General features: G+C 45.6%; 1 pseudogene; it reads right to left on the reverse strand.

The window, feature by feature from the left end:
- The window catches only part of LOC149343525 (uncharacterized), a 155,009-nt pseudogene extending 129,535 nt beyond the window's left edge, over positions 1 to 25,474 (reverse strand).
- Between the last annotated feature and the right edge of the window lie 716 nt (positions 25,475 to 26,190).

Below are 26,190 nucleotides of genomic sequence, written 5' to 3' on the forward strand. Positions count from 1 at the left end.
AATTAATGATTTGTCATCACTTAGTAATTATTACTCAATGACATGTGACGCCCCCAGTGCCACAGAAGCAGTCAAAGTGGTGCGGGAAACGCTTTCGCCTCTACGCACTTTAGACAGTCAAAGTGCCCCTGAATTTTTTTACAAAGTAGTTGTACCCCACACTAGGTGACAGTTGTTAATATGTGAAGTAAAAAGGGCACTGAAAATAAGGCGTTTAATGCAAACAGGAGTAAAATACCGCAGTTTGCACAGGATCCCTGTAATGCGAGAAATTTTAGTTGCAACTGCATCTATGTGAGTATTCCAGTACATATTTTTTTCGAACCGAACACCAAGACATTTAACATTCGACATTATCTGAATATTTGCAGTCACGAGATGGAGTATGGCCTGCGTGTCTTTGTTACGGTTTTTCGGCCTGAAAAAATCAGCTTTTCTTTTACTGTTGTTTATGGCAAGCGAATTAACGATACTCCAAGAATGTAGTTTATTTAGAAGTACATTTGCGCGTGAGATAAGAAGCTCGGCATCACACCCTATTAAAAGTATGCTGGTATCATCAGCGTATATGATGAATTTTGCTGTGTTGTCAATGTTTACCAGATCATTGATGTAAAAACAGAACAGCAGAGGCCCCAAAATACTTCCCTGAGGTAGTCCTGCGTGAGCTGCTCGTACATCATACAAATGATTATTGATAACGACTTGCTGGCGGCGGTATTGAAGATATGATTTTAGCAACTGAAGAAAAACGCCCCGCAAGCCATGATATTGCAGCTTTAATAACAGAGTATCATGGTTAATGGTGTCGAAGGCCTTAGAATAAGCTATAAATATGCCTAATGAGCACATTTCTCGCTCGAAAGCGTATAATATTATTTCCTTCTGTGTCAAAAGGGCCGTTTCGGTAGACAGCCCTTTCATAAACCCAAATTGCGCATCTGTGATTAGTTTATGTTCAACAGTTGGATTCTAATAAAGTGATTTTCCAACATGTCTCGTAACTGCCTCTAGAAGCGCCGAATTGGCCAGCACATTTATGCACAGGTGCGGAAACACCCCGGGCCTGAGGTTCCCTATAACAACAGCGATAATCAACAAGGTAAGACTTCGCACGGCGCGTGAGGTAGTTTTACAATGACATGATATTTGGACACGAAATTTTGAAAAGGAAATAATAAAATGTGGCTGCTTTAAGACCAAAACATGCATCCTGCACTCTACTAGAAGTGGTGCCAACTGCGGATATCACTCGCCAGTGATCGAACGAAATGCTCTCAACTGGCGTCAAAAAAAATGCCGGCAGAGATATTTAAGACTGCTTACGTACGCGAAAGCCTAAGGCCACCTGCTCACTTCGTGCACGCAGTCTCCGCATCCTGCGGCGTCAATTAACCCTACGCCACGCAGCTTGCACTTCTACTTCAGCATGGCCCTACGAAATCGTCGCCGCGACGCCGCCGCACCGCTTCTGATCTATGCTCTCACTTCTTCAACGCAGTCGTCGCCGTACCGCGGGCGCAACTGCCCGGTTATGACAGGTGCTGCCACCGGTAGGACATGTGCCATCAAGGTTGTTGCCATCAAGGTTGTTGCCAATGTGTGTGCCATCAAGGAACACACACACACACACACACACACACACACACACACACACACACACACACACACACACACACACACACACACACACACACACACACACACACACACACACACACACACACACACACACACACACACACACACACACACACACACACACACACGCACGCACGCACGCACGCACACGCACACGCACACGCACACACGCGCGCGCGCGCGCACGCACACACAATGCGGCTGCTAAGGCATTAATATAATATGCCACACAAAAGACTCCTAGACTCCTAGACGCAAATGTGAATTCGGCGCTAATCTGTGCTGTGCGTCTTCTTTTCCTCTCTGCAATGCTAGAACCACGAAAACTGTTCTCTCTGTCTGCAATTCACGAGAGTTTATGAATAAATACCTGAATTGAGGACGAATACAGCTGTCTATCTATACTGCAGTACTGGGTTATGGTCTTTTGAGTGCAAGGGATGAAATCATGCAAAGCGCGCGTATGTGCATTTTAATAAAATGTCAAGGTCTAATCTCCTCAGTGGCCGACATTGGGCTACGTTCTAGAACATAGGCTTGTGCGCGTAATATTAACACTTTGTTTGCAACCAGGTCATTTGAGTTGAAATCTAGAGGAATGGGTCTTATTCCGCACCTTTTGTTCACGATTACCTTGCGCCATTTTTAAGACCACTCGAATTTGAGAAATCTTTTTTGTTAGCGCTTGCAAAGCATACTTTACCTCACGTCTGACGATGCTATGCCAAGGTTGAAGTCTGAACAAAACACCAAACCGCTAAGACTGTGGAAGGTACGAAGGTATGCCTATTGTGCTTTTTATTGTTTATTAATGTATTACAACGTGCGGAGCTTATCCGGATACTTGGACTTTGGATCCAGAGCAACCTCAAGGTTGCCCACGCCATTCGAACGCGTGAAACCACGCATACTCAAATAACCCGCATATTAGTGGCATCACCCGACATCGCCAAAGCATGAAAGAAGAGTACATTATGCTATAAGTCCATACGCTAGTCCTCAGTTGAAAACCTATGGACTTCCTTATCACAAGACCATGAAACAGGAAGGACAGCTGTGGACACCATCATAAGAGGGGCACATAAAACGGCGCTTAATATTCCGCCCAGCCCTTCAACAAAACGTCTTCACGCCCTAGGCCTTTCAACACATACTCCGGACTCCAGGAAGCAATCCTCCCGTCACAAACAATCACACTCTAACACAAGCCGGCCACGCCCTTCTCAGGCGTCTGGGCCCGACGTCGGGCGTACGAACCCCGGATTCTCAATTCTGTCTAGGTAACCAACAAAAAAATAGACTCAAAGTAGTTCCGATACTGAAGCATATGTCCGAAAAAGTTCCCACCGGCAGGTGCAAAGCAAGAACTTCCTACCTACGCAAGACATTTGCCATCTCTGCAAGCGGATTCTATGCGGATGTCGCGACATACCCGGAACACAAGAAAAACGTGGTTGTAGCGTTAAATTCCCAAATTCTCCATGGTGCTCGCTGGCTGCGTTATATTCCACTCTCCAGCGGTGGCTGAAACCGTCGGAGTTGCACTTGCCCTGCGACACTGCGACGCACAAGGGCGCAGCGCTCTTGTGGTCACGGATTCACAGCAAGCCTCCCGAACCGTGCTGCGAGGACGCGTCCGAAGACACGTCGCACGACACATGGGATCCCAACTCCTCAATAAACCCTACCAGATTAGGTGGGCCCCTGGTCACGAGAGACTGGAGGGAAATGAAAGTGCGCGCGCCTTGACTTGAGTAGCAATTAACCCAGCGGAGCCATCCACCATATTCCAATTCATCCCGATTCCCTGCGAATACAACGGACGCTTAAAGTTTCCAGCGTCTCCAGCGCCGAAAATAAACTCCTGCTCGCAAAAAAATAGACGTCCAGGACGCTATCTCCTGTCATCAGATTCAAACGATCACTTGCCTTCATCTCCACAAACTACACTTCAACACTATATATACCTTGACACATGTCCGTGGTGTCAGGCTCGCCCAACACTCTTCCACATTTCGTGGGGATGCAGGGCGAAAATGAACCACTTACAGACGGAGTACACCTCATTGGAGCTATGGGAGGCGATGCGGACTACCGATCGTATCGAGGACCAAATAGCCCTCATAAATCAAGTCCGCCCGAGGGTTCAAGCCAGTGCAGACATGGAATGAGGACCCCATCCACAAGCGTCAAGAAACATTCCCCTAGTTTTGATCACAAATTTTTACCTACCTTCCTTTCGCCACACTATCCTCAATTCAAGAACACTGCCCTTCAGATGGTTCCAGTGGCAGACACTCTCTGGTTGCCTCGCGTTCCTGAAACCAAAGTACGGAGATTAACATACGCGAATCCTTATTTGCGCTTGGTGTGCTGCTGGGTTTTGTTTCGGCCCTTTACTTGCTTGATTTACTGCCTCACGGTTGAGTCCAGGTGTTCATATAACATGAGAAATGTTCCACTTCCCTCTTTTCAGCGGAGCCTCTTGCTAGTCCAACATGGGTGCTTTGCAAACAGCGCGCGTTCTCGACACCTGCCTTTCAGTACCTTTGCAAAACTTCGCACTTTCATCAATCCATGCACGAGCTGGCGAAAGGGGCTCTCTGTGATTCTGTATTATAACTGCTGCTGCCTATAAACAAAAAAAGAAGGAATATGAAGGCGCCAAAACTACAGTAGGCGAAATTCGTGTTCATTCTTGCCTTCAGCCGGGTACATATCATCCGCATTATGAACTGAAACGAATTATCAGCAGCACCATCATAGGCTGCTGTAAACACATTCTCAAGCCTTGTTTTTTGTAGTTTCATGGGCTCCTCCGCAGCTGAGCACCGGCCGAAGAGGTATGGAAGGGCACGACAGCAGTCGGCATGAACGGCTTGCCATTTTCTTGGTGCATAAGCTCTTCACAGACCGTAGTAATCGAGGAGAAACTATAAATATGGAAAAAAGAAGTCGGGGAAAAAAATTCAATGGATTTACCTTCTTTTGGCGTGTCTCCCTTCTGTGACTTGCGATAACAGTAAATTTGCAGTTTGTGGGAAGAGTCCCGGTGAGTGTTTTTTGCGTGGTACTGCGGTTCCCGATCAGGTAAGAAATAAAGAGTCATAATACGTTTGCTATATCATCTGGAAATCAGCAATCAAAGTAATTAATCAACCTAACTATACACCCCATTTGTCTGAATTCCTGTGTCAGCATCACACAGACAAGCGTATGGCGCTCACTAAGCTTGGTCGACATTTAGAGTCTTCTAATTCGCTTCCTTATATCCGCACTGGCTTTCCGCCTCGTGTGTGCACAAGACGTCTCTAACATCCTTCAGATGCCCTCTTCACCTGTGGTAGCTCTCAACTCCGCCACCGCGGTGGCACAGTAACTATGGCGCTCGGCTGCTGACCCGAAGGACGAGGTTATCACTCCAGCCTTAGTGGTCTAAATTCGATGGAGGCGAAATTCTAGAGGCCCGTGTACTGCCAACATCCGTGCACGTTAAATAACATCAAGTGGCCGAAATTCCCATAGCCCTTCACTGCGGCTTCCTTCATAACCTGCGATATCCTGACACCGAATTTAGGATTCTTGTTCGAGACTGCGGTGCAAATTCGCGAGAAAATCGGAAGATTCTAGGGCAGCGTGTCCACGTGTCCTAGTGACTTCAGAGTTAGAAAAAGGTTCAGTTTATTCGCACTTATCTGGCGCTGCCAGAGCTGTTATTTGGTCTCAACTGTATAAATGTGCTCGCTGATTTTCATTTTTTTTTTGTTTTCCCTCAAGTTTTACATTCACGATGTTCAGGTGGTCACATATATCTTTGAGAAATGCAAGCTTTTTCTCATTCATAAGCTTAGCAATTGCCTAAATTTTAGCCGTCAAGAAGATGTCGATTTCTGCTCTCAGGAGGCAAAATTTCTTCAGCACTTTTTCGGGGCTCAACCAGCTGACGTGCGTGTGGTATCACCATCATCGTCATCATCAGCCTGACTACATTCACCACAAGAGTAAAGCATCTCCCATATCCGTACAATTAACCCTTTTCTGTGCCAGTTACGGCCGTCCGATTCCTGCAATCTACTTAGTCTCACCCGCCCACCTAACTTTCCGCCCCCCCCCCCCCCCCCCGCTACGCTTGCCTTCTCTTGGAGTGTAATATATTACCATTCAGGACCATCAGTTATCTTGGCTTCCCATTGAATGCCGTGCCAAAGCCAATTTATTCCTCTTTGTCTGGAGTAGGAGGTCCTTAACCCGCATTTGTTCCCTCATCCCGCTTCTTGTCTCTTAACTTTACACCTATCATTTTTCTTTCCATAGCTGTTTGCGTTGTCCTTAACTTAAGCTGAAACCTCTTCGTTAGCCTCCAACTCTCTGCCCCATAGGTGAGTACCGGTAAGATACAGCAGTTATACCAGGTGTTCAGGAAAGATTATTGCTAAATTTTAAAAATAGTGTTTTGAGGTAAAGGGAAACTTACAGCGCGAAAGTAATACCAGTGCTGGCGGACTTTAGGAAACATGGCAATCATGCTAAATTGTCAAGTGAGGAACTGAATTATAATAGTTCCGTTTTTAAATATTGCCGGTAGGGACAAGATTGCATTTGGAGATTTGCAGCAGGCCATTAGTAATAAGCATATCAGTTTTTAGAATTTCGAAAACGCAAATATCCTTGCCACTGTAGCGCGGCAAAATTTTGCTACGTCGTGCAAAATTTAAGTGCGCTTTCGATAAGCACGCAGGCAAAGCAATCACTCCAGTGCACATAACTAGTCGAAACAGACAAATTTTGTCGAGCCATAGCGCCTAGGGTAATCGTGTTTCCAGAATTCTAAAAGCTGATATGAATCTAAAAACTGATTTCACTGCCGTGGTTCGGATTTGGGGTCACTACCTGCCCTATGGAGACATATCACTTTACTACTTCCAGCACCTCGCCACCAATTGTTAACTGCTGTTCCCTTACGAGAGTGTCGAACAATAATTTGGTCTTCTTTATAATAATTTGTACACACACCGTACTGCTCAGCCTATCTACATCATCGACCATGTTTTGCAGCTCATTTCCGGAGTGGGTTCGCAATGAATTGTCATCAACGAATAGCAGATTATTAAAGTATTCTCGCAGTGATGACATAGAGGTAGAACATCCGCCTTGCGTGCAAGAGGACCGCGGTTCGGACCTCGACGCCACACAATTCTCCAATAGGTTGTGAAAAAAAAAATAACTTCGCATGTCGATGAAATTCCATAACCACCCCTGGGGTGCGGCCTGATCTCTAGACGAGAACCGAAAACACACTCTCTCCCCAGAGGAGGATTTCGCTATTCTGGTGAAGTACTTGCTCATGAAGCTTGTATGGAGGAACCAATCAACCGTAAGCCCTGAGTCCCCAGAGGCTGAGGAGCACCTGATCAAGGTGGTGGTCAGACCTGTGGAGCAGCGGAAGATGCTGAGAACCTCTTGCTCAGGACAGGCCGCCATTGGAAGCTGAACCTGGCAAATGTTAACGCTACAACCTTATCCAGTGAGGCTAGCCTAGCAGTACTGTTCGAGGGACTACCGGGTATTAAATGGGATATCACTGGGCTTAGTGCGATTAGGAGGCAAGATCAGGTTTGTAGAGTACTAAGGAGCAGACACGTAGTGTGCTATCGTGGATTAGCGGACAGAGGGGAACTAGGTGTGGGATTCCTCATCCGCATCAATCACGATATAGCTGGCAACATAGAGGAGTGCTAAAGTATTAACGAGAAACTGGCAGCTGTCATAATTAGGCTTAATAACAGCTACAACCTGAAGGTGCTGCAGTCCTACGCACCTACATCCAGCCATGGGGACCAGATCGTTAAAAGCTTCTATCAAGACGCGGAATTGTGTCGCCTAGGATGACGCGATGGCCAGTGTGGGTGAGTGAGTGAGTGAGTGAAGAAACTTTATTTCCGCCAGAAGAAGACCCGTGCCCCTCCGGGTCCGCACGCAGGCGTCCGGGGAGGGGCAGCGTCGCAGCTGGAAGACTAGCAACGGTATAGTCGCGCAGCTTCTGCTGCCAGGCGGGTAGCGTATCGTTGTATGCTAAGGTCGACACTTCTGAGTATGGTCTCCCATTCCTCTGCATTATTGATTCTGCCATATCCTGGGGCACTGGGGCATCTCCATAGTATGTGTTCGAGTGTAGCGGTATGCCCGCAGAACTCGCACACCTCCGCATCCTCCCTCGTGTCACCTGCTGTCCAGCTCCTCCAGAGCGGGGATGCGAAGTTTCTAGCTTGGAGTCTTCTCCAGTCATAGGCCTCAGCCGAGCTAAGCGATCTATCCGGAGGAGGATAGATCCTTTTGTTCTTTTTCTGAATGTCTGTGATGCTATTAAAGGTATTGGTGAGGTTTAAACAGGTGTCTTGACAGACTCTAGGAGCTCCGCACTGGCCGTCCTTGGAATCTGAACCCGGCAGAGTTAATTTACTCGGTGAGGTTAACCTAGCAGTCCTGGTCCTGTTTGATTAGCTGTAGTTCAATAAACGAGATGTCATACAGTTTACTGAGATTATTAGGAGGGCGGGAAAATTTTTAATATTGGGAAATTTTAACACAATGTTATGGAAATATAGAAGATAATCGTCTGTTCTTTTGATGTGTAGCAAAATATTTCGAAGTTTTTCTATCGCTCACATAGAGCAGTTAAGACAGCTATAAAAACCAAAGTAGAACGCTTTTGGCGCAACAAAAACTTTAATAGCTAAAAAATGCAATCCTGCTGATGGGAGATCTGCGGATATATTGATTGTTATAGTTAAATTCTATAATATATGAAAAATTTGCATTCATTAACTCTTTTCCGATCAAGAACGCTTTGCTTCAGAATTGTTAATTAGCTGTGGTCTCCCTGATCAACAGGAGTACCGCAGGGAACCGACGGAGGGACTGATATTTGTGGAGGGACTGATGTATACTAGTAGGGAAGATGGCCGTCAGCGGGGTAATGCTTATGCAGAAAGTAGAATAATTTAGAATCTCTCTGCAAAGCAGATATTCAGCTATAACCAAGAAGGACGACCTTAGTGTTGAGGCTGTTAATAATAATTTCAAAAATATCCTCACAGAGTGCGCAATAGCTGTTAAAACCAGCATGACTAGACAGGATGCTGGTAAGTTCTATGAGAAGACAAAAGCTTAATTAGGAAGCGGCAAAGCATGGAAGCTTATAGCGTCTCAAAGTTCACCAGTAAGCATATCTGACACAAGGAAGTTAATTGAGCAGCGCATAAAGCCCGCTATAAAGAACTAAGCCTTAAAGCGGCCAAGTGGAAACGTGGCATAGGCACAAATCAGATCTACGCTCTATAATACCACGAGGGTAAAGCAATTATTAACATTAGCAAGTTAAGTCATCCGAGGACCTGTACGCAGATATTTACAGTAGCCGAAATAATCAGGACCAAAGTTACGGAAGAAATGGTACAAAGGAATTGAGCATCCCCCTGGTAACAAAAGCAGAAGTAAAGAAAGCATTAAAAGCAATGCGAAAGGATAAGCAACGCTTTGAGAACCAGCTAACTGCAGACGTGTTGAAGAACGGTGGGGAGATTATGCTGGAAAAACTGGCTACAGTATATGCGCAATGCCCCATGATGTTCAGCATTCTGGAATGTTCGAACAATTACGTCAACATTATCATCATTCGTAAGAAATGGAGCGTCAAAGACTGGAGAAGTCGCAGAACGACCAGATTGCTGATTGTTGCCTAGAAGTTATTTCCTCTTTAATCACTAATAAAACCCGAGAAGCATTAGGCCTTGGCGTAGCCATATCTTTAGAAATAAAGGACCGGAGTTCCTTCTGCACAGGCTACTCGAAAACGAACTTTTGCGCACAATCTCTCGTGAATTACAGAAATGGGAAGAATATAATCAAGCACAAAAGAGGCTTCACAGACTACAAGCAATTGTTTCACTCAATCGTCACCTAAGCCGTTATGTGGGAATTAAGGAGACAGGGCGTGGAGTAGGTATATGTTAAAGTACCGGAAAATATCTACAGTGGCTGCATAGCACCGCAGTGAAAGTTGTATAAACCAAATCTGCAACGGTGTCACACAGGGAGACGCGATCTCGTTGGTACGTACTATTCATCGCATTTTATAGGTGGAATTCAACGACCTGAATTAAGAAAGGTTCAGGATGAAAGTTTATGAGGAATATCTTAGCCGTCGGATATTTGCTGATGACATTGCCTTGTTAAGAATTCGAGGGACCATGTGCAGGTCATGCTCGAGGATGTACAGTGGAAAAGAAGGACTACAGGTCTTAAAATGACTGTGCAGCAAACTAAAGGGGTGCTAAATTGTCTCGGAAGGGAGCGGCATTTTAGGATATGCGGTAAAGCTTCAGAAATAGTAAGGGAATACTACTATACCTACGGCACTAAATTACTGCGTATCTGCACCATGAGAAGGAAACAACTAGGAGAATAATAATAGGGCATAGTTCATCTTACGAGCACTCAAAGATCATAAATGACTGCGTACCAGCATCTCTCAAGAGTAAAGTATACAACATCGGTTCCTTACCTGTACTAACATATAGGGAAAAAAACGTGGTGCTTAACGAAAAATGGCGAACTGAAATTGAATACAGCACAGCAAGTCACGGCAAAGAAAATAATAATTTTAGCGTCAGGAATGACTAAGATAGCACAGCAGCTCACGAAGAAACGCGAGTAAATGACGCCGTACTTGAAAACAAAAAGAATCAATGGGCATGGGCAGTCCATCTAATATGAAAGCAAGCGAAGATGTCGTAGTTTAGGGCAATGCTCTGGTTTCCAAGAGGTGGCTAGACTAGCAGGGCGCTGCAGAAAGTCAGGGCGGAGGTTGAAGTTAGGAAGCTTGGAGGGAAAATGTAGCCGAAGCAGGCACTGAGCAGGAGTAATTGGAGAGATATTGCCGCGTCTGTAACAATAGCCCCTCGGCGGCTGCTCGGCACGAAGATCCTGAGCCATCCTGGTGGCTTTGGTGTGAGAAACTGAAGTTCCGTTCTGATAGCTTCTTGGTGCTTCTCTATGTGTGCGTTTTCTTGCCTTCTAGACCTCGAGTTCGCAACCCAATCTGCTGCGTGACACTGGTGAAAGTGCGGGTTCGACGCCCCGATGTCCAAAATCCGTCTTTGAAGCCGCTCATCGAATAACGACTAGCTTCCACTTGTCTTCACGCCAGTCCATATTAGCAGCCGCTGCATACTGGCACTGGCCCCAGAGTTCGGTCCTCTACGCGAAGAGGCGCGCACCCATTTGCGCTGTAGCGCGCGCCAGGTTCGCCCGAGAGGCAAAAGAAGAGACGTCTCGGCCATGTAGAGGTTCTGTGCAGAGTGGTTTATTTTCCGTCCAGGAAACGCCAGCGGGAAGGAAGGGAACAACAGGAGAGAGGGAAATAGATAGAGAAAAAGCGGCTATAGCGCAGAGCGCCGAGCCATTTGTTCCTGCAGCGGGGAGAAAGGGAGCGGGCGGCTGAAGACGCCGACGAGCACACGTGCGAGGCGCATATCCGGCGAGTCAGTGAACCCTCCTCTCGTCACCTGCGGCGCCCGCTCGGCTCTCTCTCCTCGCGCTCCCACAATCCTTTGAGCCTTTTTCATAGCACATGCTAGCGCGTCTCCACGCTTTAGAAGGCGACTGTGTCGGCCGGTTTATATGGCGCCGCTTTTGAAGGCGTCGAAATCTGGCTTGACCAGTTTGAGCAGGGAGGCAAATTCAATCAGTGAAGCCCTGCGTAGAAGCTGCGTAACCATTACTTCGTACTCGAAGACGAAGCCAAGTATTGGTTCGAGAAGAGGGAGGCTGGTACGCAAAGGTGGGATAACTTTTGCCAGCTTGTCTGGTGGTGGTCAAACTTTATTACCTGCTGATAAAGACGAGCGACCAGCCACCCACTCCCCCCCCCCCCCCCCCCCCCGTTTAAACGACGGCCGCTATTTATTGGACAGCGGATGCTTCTTCTGCCAGATGGAGGACCTTGATTTTAATCCCCTGGTCGGGGCTTAGTATTAGAGCCTCTCAATGATCAGAGTCGGTAATGAAGGGACTGCGGGAAGTCCCAGATCATATGATTGAGATCGGGTTTGCTATCACAAGTTTTGCGCTCGTCTGAGCAGCGTCCTTCTGAATAGAAGCTACGCAAGTAGCGATTCGGATTGGTGTTAGTTTGAAATTTAGACTAGCCTTTGACCTCTCGTTTGGAGAAAGTTGAGCCTTGCAAGCCTGTAATGCTGCAGGATTTCTCTGTAAGAAAATAACCTGTCTCTGACGGTTGCTGCACGACCCAGCTCGGCAGGACTGTTCTGGAGCTAGGATGTGAGCCGCCTCATTACCAGAAAGGGAGGAATGAGCAGGAGTCCAAATTAGGCGAATGCACCGTGCGGGGTGAGAATTTTGCAGAATCCGTGCTCCTTGTTTGGAGATTGTTCACAATGTGTAGTTACGTATCCCCAATTTTGAGCCACTGACAGTGGTTTCTGCTGTGGATCCCCCATTGGCTACTGCAATGGCTTTCTTCTCTAACATGTGTTTATACTGAGTGCGTATAGTGCCCCCAGTTATGAGTGTACCATGATATGTGGTAACCACGCATGCCAGCTTGTCAGCCGAGGAATCTGCTGCATCTACATATACTACAGAGGTATCATTGCGCAAACGTTTGCCCAACGATTTGGGACTCTCTGCATGACCTTCAGAGTGGAAATCTGGGTGCATGCTCCGAGGTATAGCTGGGATTAGCAGTAGCTGTAGTACAAAATTAGGAAGGTCAGCTGCTGATCCGCCTTCTAATTCATATGTTATACCTAGTGTGGACATTGTGTGTCTGCCTGCTAGTGTGCCCGGTAGCCGTTCGCATTGCGAGCTGGGGATCGCTTCAATAATCTCACTTTGGGTGTTATGAAGACCAAGCTGAAGCACTTCCCCAATCGCTGGGTTAATGAGTAACCCAACTGCTTGTTTGACTCATTTTCTGATTATGCCCCCCCCCCCCCCCTTTCTCTTTTTCAGCTGACTTGAGATCTAGGTAAGGGCATAAGTTGCCTATGCGACTGATCACAAAGGCTCCTACTAAATGGAGAGTACTCCTTTTCCTCATGCCCGATTGGCGATTACTAAAGCGACGAATCAGTCGCATAAGTTGCTGCGTGGTTCCCTGAAGCCTTTTGATTGCGTTACCATCTAAGCAGTGCTCTTCTAGGATTAGGCTCAAGATTTAACTTTTGGGTCCTGGACGAATGGGACACATTTTCTAGCTCGGATCGCCGAGATCGTGCCCGCCGCCTGCTAGATGCCCGCAACAAAAAATCTAACCAGAGCGTTGCCATGTTCGCCGAGGACATGTCCCGTCTTTGTTGGCGCGCTTGCCCAGGCGAAGCACGCCTTTCTGTCTGTTGAACAGCTGTGATGTGTCAACAGTGTTGGAAGCAATGCTGGCCAATTATGGCCATATTATCGACATTGGCGCCCAGGAATTTACTTCCGTGTAGAAGCAGCCCAAAATTTTAGAGGCTGCGCACCCAGCACCAACAAGGCCGTGACGCCCGGCGTTACAACCGCCGCCAAGACTAGTCACGTTGGCACCGTAACACCCATACTGGGTACGGCCTCTCATTCGACGCCGACGTATGTCTTTCAGAAAGCTACAAAAGCAGTACCTACCGTCAGCAGAGACCTGAGAACGACGAAGGGATGAGCACGAAGCCTTAATTAACGCGAGACATTTAGTGACTAAGCGCCGCACGCTGCAGAATTTTTTTTCTTCCAGTTTTCTTGTTAAACCATCGGGTCGATGTTTTTTTTATTTCGAGAGGAAGATAAATGCCGCGTCTACAACAATAGCCGCTCGGCGGCTGCTTGGCACGAAGTTCTTGCGACTGAAGTGTTGCTCCGGCCAGCTCTCGCTGCTGTGTCCGCTTCTCTGTGCTTCTCAGCGTTGGCGTCCCCTTGCCGTTTTGACCTCGAGTTCCCGTATTTGTGAAGACGCCAGTGCCCTTGCAGTACTAGCGGCTGCTTCACGCGCGCTCAGCAAAGAGGAAATAAAGGCAGACACGGAGCGTGATCGTTCGAATGGCGCAAGGAGCGAAGCACGAGCGACGAACTGGCAGGGCTGCAGATGAATGGCTTCAGTGGACCCGGGTAAGCCGTCTTCGCCCGGTGGACGAAATTTCCAACCGTTCCGCCATCCGCAACAAGAGGACAGTATGCGGTACCATAGCGTCCAGCACGTGGTGACCCGTCTGCTGTGAACCCGCTGGAAAGGGGACATACCGGTCGTCTCCTGGACAGATAGTAGATGAGTCCTTTAGAGCGGACTCCCCGCTCCACATCGTCTCCGGGACAGCGGTATTATATGCGAATGTAACGTAGGGCAGTACCTCGTTCCAACTGCAATGAACGACGTCCACGTGCATGGTGATCATGACGGCCACCATCTTGTTTAGCCTTTCCCTCAGCCTACTGGTTGGCGGATGGTAAGCAGTAACTCTGCGGTGGCTGGTGCAGCTGAATTGGAGGATCTCCTGCGTGAGCTGGGCCATAAACGACAGGGCCCAGTAACGGAGCACAGTACACTCAATAAAAACTTGGCTGACTCAACAGCCATCGCCGACGGGAGTGCTCTGGACTCCGCGTATCACATTGTGCACTCTGTCGCTATGATAATATGCCTGTTACTCAACTTTGACGTTGGAAATGGTCCCAGAAAATGGATTCCGACTGTGTGGAGCGAAACAGTCGGTGGTCCTAGTAGCTGGAGAAGATCGGTTGGTCGTGTGAGCAATGTTTTTCGTCTTTGGCATTCTCGACAAGCTGTTATATAGTGACGGACTTAATTAGGAAGTTGCGACTAGTAGTAATATCTTTCTAAAATATGGGAAAGTGTCCGGCTGTAGCCAAAGTGACCAGCTGTAGGATAGCCATGACAAGCTACGGCGACTTCGGTGCGCAGGTGTTCCGGCGCAACAAGAGCTATGTCCTCGGGCTGCTGTTGGAGTTCTTTGTGTACAATACACCTTGCATAATCTTGAACGGCGGCAGAATAGGCGGAAAAACGCGCGGTACCGCCGCTTCGTGGCCTTCCAAGTGCGCCATCAGCTGACCAATCTGAGGACCACTGCATTGCCGAGCAGACATATCTGCCGTGTCCAATGTCCCAAGGAAGCCGTCCACGTCGTCATTTTCGCCTCCCAGTGCCGGCTCCAAGGGGGCTCGAGACAAGCAGTCAGCGTTATGATGTTTCCGGCCGGATTTGTAGATGATGGTGCTTCGTACTCCTGTAGCCGAAGGTCAAATGGGAATAATGAGGTTCCAAATGTGCACAGTAGTTTTTCACTGCGCTTCATCCTAGTGCACGGAAGCTCTCTCAGCTATGAAGTGCATTGTTTTAAAACAACCCGCCAGTCTTACCGTACGCTTACGTAAGCACAGATACCCCTGTGCTGTGTATGAGGAACCAAAAGAGCTCCAGAAATTGGAAGTTCAGGGCCCCACTCGAATATGCTTAGCAGAGATGTCACTACTTTTTGAGACGAATGATAGGCGTACAAGAACTTATTTATTTTGAAGCACAGCCAGGTAATGCCAGGTAAGTAGAATAACTGGCAGTTTATATGATGGAGGTAGATTTTATATATATTTGAAGGAAAGAATACCGCGCGCCGCGGGTGGTATGAGCCCACGACCTCCGCATGTCGATCATACCGCACACCGACACCAGCTTCGACTACGCGTGCGAACGTTTCGTTTCTCAAACTCTACCCCCCCCCCCCCCCCCCAACACAGACTGACGGCCTAACTATCCTCAACTTTCACATCCTGCTTAATCATATTGGTTAAACTATACCAAGCATTTTCGCTCCTTTCACAGCTCGAATTCTCGACACTGGAGAAAAAAGTGGGGTCACCATACATAACAGGGCTATCTTGCCAACACTCCTCAAGGACTCTTGTCTATTGCCAAATTCATCACGCACTTGAACCTTTAACCGACCCATTCGCACCCACCACAATCGCCACGAGTGCTTATTTATTTATTTCATATACCCTCAGGGCCATTGGCATTAGAGAGGGGAGTGGTTACAGGAAAAAACAAAACAAACAATACAATAAACAAAATGGGGCTATTATCAAAAAAGTTCCAGATGTGTCTAATCATACAATGTTAGCTAAGGCGTTCTTGAAAAGGTGGTAGTCTTTGATGGTTGCTGTTGGCGCGGGAAGGTGATTCCACTCTGCTGCTGTACGAGGTAAAAACGACCGAAAGAAAGCGTTAGTTCTGCAAAATGGGACACCGACTTTGTAGGCATGATCTAATCTTGATGATAGGTGATGCGCGGGAGAGATTAATTCACTGCGCAGGTGTGGATGATGAAACATCTTATGAAAAAGGCAGATACGAAATATTTTGCGACGTGAAGCTAAGGATGGCAGATTAAGGCTTCATTTCATTGAAGATATACTAGCGGTCCTGTTATAGTTGGAGAGAATGAAGCGGGCTGCGTTATGTTGGACCATTTCTAGTGAATGAATAAGGTTTTCATGATGAGGGTCCCAGATGGATGCGGCGTATTCTAGTTTTGGACGGATTAATGTCTTGTACAATAGCAGTTTTAGGGATGAAGGAGCTCTGGCTAAGTTGCGGCGGATGTAACCAAGCATACGATTGGTATTGTTAACTATGTATGTGATATGTAAAGACGAAGTGAGAGTGGAAGTGATGTGCACACCAAGGTACTTGTACTAGTGTACTGATTCTAAGGGAATATGATTCAGGAAATAAGTCGGGGTACTTCTGTCAGTCCTGGATACGCGAAGAGATTTACACTTATTGATGTTAAGTTCCATTAGCCATGTTTTACACCACGAAGAAACAGCGTTTAGGTTTGATTAAAGAGTGGTTATGTCGTCGCTGCATGTTATTTCCCGGAAGATTACAAAATCCTCAGCAAATAAATGGATATGTGAGGAAACGGAAGGAGGCAGGTCGTTAAGGTAGATTAGAAAAAGAAGAGGACCAAGGATGGAGCCTTGCGGGACACCGGAGTGAACGGGCTTGGACTGAGAATTCTGATTATTTGCTGACACGTACTGGGAACGGTTAGTGAGAAAATATTCAATCCAGGTAAGAAGTTTGAGGTCCATGTTCATTAGCTGTAGTTTGTAAAGTAACAGTTTATGCCACACTTTGCCGAGAGCCTTAGAATAGTCAAGAAAAATACAATCTGTCATTGAACGATTATCAAGAATAAGGTTTAGCTTGTGTGTGTAAGAAGCGAGTTGAGTTTCGCAAGAATACGTTTTTCTAAAGCCATGCTGTGAGCTTGAGAAAACTTAGTTAGATTCGAGAAAGTTTGCAATACATGAATATAGGATATGTTCTAATATTTTGCACGGGATACTGGTTAGAGATATAAGTCGGTAATTGAGAGGACAATGCTTGTCGCCTGATTTGTAGAGTGGAATCACCTTACCGATTTTCCAGTCAAGGGGCAGGCATCCTGTCTCAAGTGATTGCTGAAAAAGTTTTGCTAATACAATGGATGAATAAGCAACAGTGCTGCGAAGAAAGTTCAGGGAAATTAGGTCACGACCGGGAGAAGAGGAGAGACGCAATGATTTAATCACAGTTTCGACGCCACATGGTTCAATTGTAAGCGGGAACATATCGTGGTAGTCGTAACAAGGTGCAGTGGGTAGCGAGACATTGCGGTTTACAGAAAAGTTTTGGGCAAATGTTTCATTAAGAACGGACGCGATCTGGTTATGAGGTATAACATTTCCAGAGTTGTCAACGAGGGTTATAGTATCATCGTCTTTTTGTTTAATAACGCGCCAGAATTTCTTAGTATCATTTGCTAACATTGACGGCAGCGTGTGGCATAAATAGTTATTCTTAGCGATCTTTAGCGCTGATATGTATTCGCTAGAAACTGATTTATAGGCACTCCAATGAGCTTCGCTGGAAGAAAGCTTGGCTGACCTGTACAATCGCTTCTTTTCGTTTGATAGTCGTCTTATGTGAGAATTATACCAAGGAGCGTCCGGTTTGTTAATTATTGTGCGAATAGGAATGTACTTGTCTGTTAGGTGCGCAACTTTTTCTACGAATATCGCCCAGTTAGCTCCTACTGTACGTCGGTCAAAGTCCTGAAGAAAAATGTCAAGAAATGAACATAATTCCTTATTAATCGCGTCAAAGTCTGTATTATTGTAATTACGGATAGTTACTGGTCTTTTGACATGTGTAGGTGGCACCACGCTGTATCTCACATGAGTAAGCCAAAACTGCGGGGGCCGAGACGCAGTCAGGCTGTCGGCCTCTCAACCTCTTGAACAAGTCTCGCGTGGTCCTAGCAGATAACCTCGGTGCGACCACCTCAACATAAACAATGCCTGTACATACGAAACCAAAACATTTTTTCCAACACTGAATATTTTACTGACTGGGAAAAACTGCTTTTTTCTTACTGCAGTTTGCAAGGCATAAAATTTATAGCGGTCATGCAAGAAGTATACCTGCTAAGAATATCGGATGCAGCGAAGGTAATCAGCATGACCATCAGATTCATTGTATGTTGTCCGGACTGTAGTGAGGAGAAGTATGGGACAGAGTGCATTTGGCACGCACTCTCCTGTGGTGAACAGCGGCGTACTAACACCCCACAAGAAGAGAGTATGTAACAGCAGTAGCTTACCGGTACTCACCTCTTGACCACAAGTCTGACGGAAAGGTTGAAGTTAAATTAAGGGACGCAGCGAGGTATGGAAATCTATTCATAGGTGTAACGTTATGGAACTGGAACACAGCAGAATGAGTCCGGTGAATAATGCGAGTTAATTATGCCATTGCCGAAACCAAGAAGATGATGGCAATGGAGAGGGCATGCAATGCGAACGGAGGATAAACGATAGTGGTTAAAGGTAACGGAGTGGAATCAAAGCAAGTGCAAGTGCAGCACGGAGTAGAAGAAAGGCAGCTGCAAAGATGAGATTAAGTAGTTTGGGGAAAGAAGATGGCCGCTGGTTGCACCGGACAGAGTTAATGGGGGAAATGGTCGAGACCTGTCTCCTGCAGAAGACGTAGTTAGGCTTGGGATGATGAGGACATGCTCTAACTCGACGGGTTGCCCTACGTCTATATGAATTTATTACAGAAAGCAGTTGAAAAATAAGATGATTATTATAAATTTTTATGGCACAAGGGCATTTCTGACCAAGGAGCGCTGTGGCACAAGAATACTTAAAGTGGAGTAAAAGACACATTTTCAACTATTGCACCCCAGTTAAGCCGAGCAAGAGGCCGAGGGAAAGCTTTTAGCCACTGTAACTGCATTGGAGATCGAATCACGCATCTCCCGCATGCGAGGCGGATTCTCAACCACTTGGCCACCGCTGCGGTGTCCAAAGTCAGACTAAACAGTTCGCTTAGCAGCATTCAAGAAAAGTTCTGTGTGTTTGTGACATTACCAAGTTCAAAAATTCAGTATCGGGAATTAGCCTTTTATTGTAACCGCACAGTATGCACAATCGAGACTTAAGCGATCGTAATAGGTCTAAAAATATTTCTGGTGGTTTACGCCCGCTAAGCACGAAATATTTCGCGAAAGAAGGTTTTTATGCAAGTGCACAGCACCGCCACTCCCCTCCAAGCGTTCTGACGTGTCCATTGACCAAGGGCGTCAGTTGGGGTGTTAGTTCCGCACTGTGGAAATAAAGTTACTAATGATGATGATGATGTTGAGTTATACGTGTTTCCTTTCCTCAGAATAAACGGTCTAAACCATGCTCTGGTGTTGAGAACAGGAAAAGACCATAACTGCCTCAATTTTCAGGTGGACTCCACACTCTACAAAATTGGTTTGGAGGAAAGGAAATTACGCAGTAACCGTTTCACGTATCTCGCTGGATGCCCGAACCACGCTGTAAGGGAAATAATAAAGGAGAGATTAAGAGAACAAAGGAAAACACTGAAGCCGTAATGAAGGTCTCCAGAATAATTTCCACCATGTGGGAATCTTCCACGTGCACTGGAACCTCACAGGACACGGTCGCCTTTTGCGTTTTGCCTCCATCAAAGCGCGGCTGCCGCAGTCGGATTCCAGCCCGGGTACTCCGGCTCGATAGACGAGCGCTTTAACCACTGAGCCACAGCGGCGGGTACTGACAGGACGACTAAGGTGTCCACTGACGCAGTGAGCCACTTACACTTGCTACTTAGAGGCTTCACACACATACACAGACACACATAGCTCCAAACCGGGAACTGTGGTTAGAAGCGTTATCGCAGTAAAGTGTTGATCACAAGGTGTGACCCAAATCCTTTATTTATCTTTGCTGCTTACAAAGAAGGATTGGAGGTGAGAAGTGGCACAAAGGCTTTATTTATATTTGCTCAAAAATTTATAAGCCTTCAATCCCTTACAGTCTAGATTTGTGCAGCGGCAACGGTTGCAGCTTTCATCACATAGCGCACTCCTCCAAGGAAGACCGAAATGTCCGTCGGGATCAGGTCGTATTGAATACATGACTTGAAAAAAAATGATGTGATATAGAATTAGTACGGAAGCGGTAACTGAAATATTCAAAGCTACTAAAGGGTTCTTCAGAGACTTCGTTACAGCTCATGAGGTACCGGTTATCCCTCCCATGCTTGACAACTTAAGTAAGCGAAACAGGCAGAGCTACAGCTGGACAAAACATCCTGAGAAAAAACATGATAGGACTAAAGAAACGTTTTATTGCAAGTTCTCTCTTTTTCTCAATAAAAGCTACAGAAGTTGCATTTAACTAAAGGTTTCTATATGTTGTGTTGTTCGCAGTTTCCAAATGTTTATCTAGCGAGCGCAAGTTGCACGCTTCACAAAATGGCAGAACTTATAATTGTCGGCAATCCGCCTACGGTCCTCTTCGTAATTATGACTAGCCTTATCAATGTAAACAAACATTTTATCCACAATCTACTTTTTTTTTCAGATTTTCTCACTTCAGGGAACGTAGAGCCATCGTAGCTCCACCAAGCATACGAATACACCACAAAAAGTCTGGCCTGTAAACACAAAGATTATCATCGTCAGCCTCTCGACGCCCAGTGCAGGGCAAAGGCTTCTCTTATGCTTCCCTAATCAACAGTGCCCTTTGCCAACTGCGGTCACCGTATTCACGCAAACTACTTAATCCATGCGCTCACCTAAGTTTTTCCCGCCCCCTTCCTACACTTGTCTTCTCTCGGAATACACTCCGTTACATTTCAGGACCAGCGGTTATCTCATCTTCGCATTACAATCATTTCTCACAATCTATTCTGTCAGAAGTTAATGATGATTCGGGACAATGCAAGAAAGCCTGATTTTTATTATTTTATAAAATGCGGGATTCCCCAGAAAACACGGCCAAACACCCGCTTTACAAGGCCGCAGGCACATTATATTGGCAGTTCTCATAATGTGAACAGAAGGCAATATGAACAGCATCCTTCTCATAGCAAACGTAACAAATGAAGGGCAGTGGATTCATAATATCATGCATACTAGTTGGCAAGAGAGAATATGTGATTTTAAAGGATTAGATTTCACCTGTGATTGAATGCAAACACAGCTTAGAATTTAAAATACACGAAACACAAAATAAAGACAAGTACTACATTTTAAGTGATCGCGCCATATGCCTGGAATGTGATGTTCTCAAGCTTGCAGATCGACATGTACCAAGAGGTTTGGACATTTTCTGCACTGTTCACTACCCACTACATCTGGAATTTTACATGGCGCGTTTTTCCTTACTCTGGAACCAGCTATATATTCCAGCCTCCCTTTAAAAAAGTAAATTCAGGAGAAATGCTAAATTAGATTCATTAATAATCTAAAAAGTGGACGCTGAAATTTGCCTACACAAATACGCGAGCGAAGCCGGCCAAAACGCGCGCACATATTGAAATCACCAAGCTTCAAGTAAGAGCTGTTCTGCGGTTCAAACCTTGCCATAAACGCTCCGAACCTTACCCCTGAAAGAGTGCAGGCAAAATAATAAATGCATATTTTACAAAATAAACGAAAGCGGCCAAGTTTACGTTTGCGTTAATTAAAGGTTTGGTGCGCTGGTTTACTCATTTTCAGCAACGTAAATCAACAGAACTGTTCATTAAGCGTACGACTTGTGACAGCTTCCTTCCAACATTTCAACTGCCATTGAAATAAACCATGGATGCACCAGCCCTTGCTTATAGATCATTATATCTGATATTTTGCTCTGCTAGTTTTCGTCATAACTATATTTCTGGTGTAGTGTTATAATTTCGAATTTTTACAAGATGAACCTTCACGTCTCAAAAATTTTTCCACAAAGATTAGTCATTACTTACAGCAGACAAGACATGGAAATATCTTTCTCGCTTTACTAAATTGCCTTCTAATGTAACAGTCCTTGGGACTATGTGCCCTTCGGAGAATTGGACACTGTCCAAGATAGGCCGGCAGCGCAGACTAAACTGGAGCAACAGATGTACTGAGAGTGTTATCATGAAAGGAGGAAACAGGTAATCGTTTAACGAAGAGTGAATATCTCCACTTTCGCAGTCAGGGAAGGGATGCAGATAAAGCGTACACAGAAAGCGAAAAGCATAGAATATAGTAGTCAAAACGCGAACAGCGTCGGTTGGTCATCAACACTTGTAATTTCAACCAAACGCCATTAAGTTTTCCAGCCTATGGGGTTCCAATCAATCAATAATAATTAATTTCCAACATATCGTAGGAGGCCCCCAGGTGGGCAAGCTGTTGGGAAATAGCTTGATAGTGCCTCGGGCCTCTAAAAGGCAGTAACGTAGACAACACTGCAGTGAAATAATAATTCAAGAAAAAAATTAACGGCAATTCGGCACAGTTCTCAGAAAATTTACATTTTGCACGCATAAATAGTCGCAATTTTCGTGCCTCTCTTCTTTTTTCTTTTTGTAGAATAGGTGTCAGGATTAAAGCAGATTAAACGAAAGCTTACAAAATAGCACTAATAGAAGTTATGAACAGACTTAAATTCATTATACAGCATCATTTCTCTTGAAGAAGTTGAGCATAAAATGATTAACACAGGCACAAATAGTTCACAATGGGATCATACTGACGAAAATAGTTCGCGTATCTGTTTCATGGTCGCAGTGGTCAAGTCAATGCCTTGCTGTGTAAGCTTAATTTAGCAAAAACGGTAGATTGTTTTTTTTAGGGTTTGCAACATGTAGGCAGCGCGTCTGTAAGATATTCACCACTTAGCTCCGCTACGAATACAAAGGTCACCATAATGCAACGTTAGGTTTGAAATGGAGTTAAAAAATTGATGAAACGTGATAATGGAGAAACAAAATGCGTAAACAAAAGGCAATTGATAAATATCTTTAACACTTATTGTCCGGTCCCTGCCCACCTGATTATGGGCAAGCTGCTCATCGCAGGAGGTGGCCATTCAATTCATGATTGGTTGCGAGAGGCCGCTCAGGAAGTTCGACTTGGCTCTCACGAGCCCCATGGACGGCAGTCGTTGCCATTGCAGGGGAGTGGTTTAGCACTCAAGCACTGCGCCACTGCACTAGGAGTAGTATTAGGACTTTCAGTGAAACCGAAATGACACCTATTCGGCATTTAGCCGAACTACTCAGATAGACTGTCATATTTTTGTTCACACAATACAGAGCCTTTATGTGAGTGCCATGCGCCTCATGGCGGCAAACGGAATGAGTTAGACCACTCTTCTGAATGCTTTGCTAATAATAGGGCTGATGGCTTTACTTTAGTACGTCGGGCGGAAGTAGTGCATCGCTATTCATCAATTGGTGAACTGAGAAGTGCTGTTCTCTCTTGAAGGAAGACGTTCCGTTCGGTTAGTTGAGCCTCGAACTTCTCCAGTCCATCACCTAATCTTGACTTGCATCCTATGAGTCGGGACACACTTAGCAGACTGCGTATATACCCTCCTATTAAAGGTCTCAGTCGCCGTGTTTGTTATACGGCAGAGCCTTATAGGGGTCTTATATATTTCTACATTTATTTATTAGTACCTCAGAGGTCCTCGGAGGTATTCCAGAAATTATGGAGAAGCTGATTATCTCGATGTGAATGTGTTTATGAACGGAATGTTTTTTGCACGTTGTAATATTACACCATATCAATCAACATATCCACAGGTCCACAAAGCGCAGAGCCACATCCCGCCGATTTTTCATCAAAAACGCAGCCCATTGCCTTTCTATGGCATTTTTAGCAACTCGGTGGTAGCCCAGGACAAACTTCAAAAGCAAGATTTTGCTACGCATTCGAAGATTAGACCACTGCCATCATTATGTTCCAAAATGTATCTTACAATATTGCAGGATTGCCTCCAAATAAAAAGTGGTGTCAAAGAAAGATGGACTTGCAAGTATACAAGGGGGGGGGGGGGGGGGGGTTGTTACTTGAAACGCTCGGGTGCACAGTGGGTCCCGGCATCGCCCAACACTTTGTTCAAGCCGCTAACAGTCCGATCGAAGAATGACTTACAACACGCAGAACCATGACGATGAGCGGCTTTAGGGTGGCTGACGCGAAGTGAAAGTAGGCGTACATAGTTGACATTGGATCGACTCGCGACACTTAAGCAAGCAAGCCATTATGAAGTCAGACATAATCAACTGCAAACACTGCGCATCCCTAAGGCTGCAGGCATCACTTGCAGTATTCGATAGCACGCGTCGTTACCATCCTACGGTGACAAAGAGTGGTGTACGGCCACTTTTAAATCCCTTGTCGAACTATTGTGCTTCACAGTAGCATCGATTGAGGTGCGCCCGAAAAACCGATGTGTCGTTTAATTACGCCTGTTACTGGGCATTGCCTTTTTACGCTAAAGCAAGGCCATGGACGCTAATCATAAAAGAAGTAATCAAAGATCCGTACTTCAATAATTTCCATGATTGACTTGAATTCCTCGGGCTTGAAGGGGAAAGTTTCCTGAAAAAAAAAAGGTCTATGTGTAAGAAGACTTTTTCACACCATTTTCCACAGCTTCCGACGTAATGCGAATCGATTCTGTTTGTTTTTTGACTGCCTTCAACCAGAATACGGATCGAACTAAAAACGTGACTTGCGTGACTGGCAGACCGCATCCTACCGCAGACCGAATGAAGGCACGGCAGGTATCTCCATTGCTTAGGACAGACTAAAACACGCCACTGTTCCGGACCGACGTGCTCTCGCATGTTCCCCGAGATATTCTGCCTGTGACTGTCACATGCACGGCTAATCGATGATTCTCAAACTAGGAGCCGTTGCGCAGAAATTGGAGAAAGATGCTTCCGTATTTCAGATCTACATTTATAAAATGTTCCCACAATACTTACAAAATCGGAAGCGCCTGGCATCTAGCCTCTTGTGTGCGTCTGTCTTTATACAATGCAATTCTTTCGCAAACATTAAGCTTGCTTCACTTCGATGCTGCGCATGTCGGAACTGCGTAGATTTAAAAAAACTTAAATCTAATTTCTCAGTTCTGGAAGCGGTACATAACGAGGTATTTCCTATAACAACGACGCATGCACCCTACAAGGATTAGGTTCCGTATTCAGCAAAGCATTAATGTCGAATTCAAAGCTGCTAAGGTCACAATGTTAGAATGAGTAACGTGGCAAAGCAAACTTAAGGGATCATGAACCTTTATGCCCCCAAAATTATAGAAGTCCAGAACAGTAGCTTCAATCAATTTGTTCGTCAGCACAGTTATGTATTAGCGGCATAAGAAAACTGGTACTGGCACTTACCGGTCTTATCTTGAAGAGCACCTTAGAACCCATGATTAGGCAATTTCTAAGACCTTGTCTAAGGGCGGTTTCGTTCTGAAAAAAAAAATACGGAAAGTAGCCTAAATAGAGCAGCAACGGAAATGCGCATTTATGATTAAGTGATATATAAAAATACACACTTTGCCCTAAAATTACCTCGGTGGTGTAATGCGGCTGTGGCTAAGAAAAAAAAATACGCGGCTAATACAAAAGAGATAACCTTGGACACTGGCACTGAGCATGCTTAGATAGAGTTTAGATTATCATGAACACCGGAGCAAAGAGCAGTAATCGTTATACCGTACCCCTATCCTTTTATCTGCACCCCAGAGCATTCCGTTCGTCGACCGCCGAGATACGCTTCTTCCTACACCACATACAACCAGAAGTTGTCCATGTCGTCCGTATAAAGCCCTATTATCCGCACCAAAGAACGCTATGCTTCCACACTCGGTGCTTATTTTTACGCCATCCATTTTTTATCATTGTAGTTGCCTTATGTTTGGCAGCATGGGGTCGATGTTTCTTTGAGAGGATAGTAATGCCGCGAATATTTTTTTTTGTTAATTCTTCAGAGCCACAAGCAAGGCGTTTTTATTCCTTTTTTCTGATGCAAGACGCGACCAGATTTATCTTGATTGATTGAAACAGCCGGAGCCAATCCTACGTTGTTTCAAAATGTTGTGGTAACGTGGAACGCTTTATCTCGAAAGTTCCCTGCCAGCGTT

The sequence above is a fragment of the Amblyomma mixtum genome, chromosome 5, assembly GCF_055824585.1.
Source record: "Amblyomma mixtum isolate Tamu chromosome 5, ASM5582458v1, whole genome shotgun sequence".
In the NCBI taxonomy this organism is placed as follows: domain Eukaryota; kingdom Metazoa; phylum Arthropoda; class Arachnida; order Ixodida; family Ixodidae; genus Amblyomma; species Amblyomma mixtum.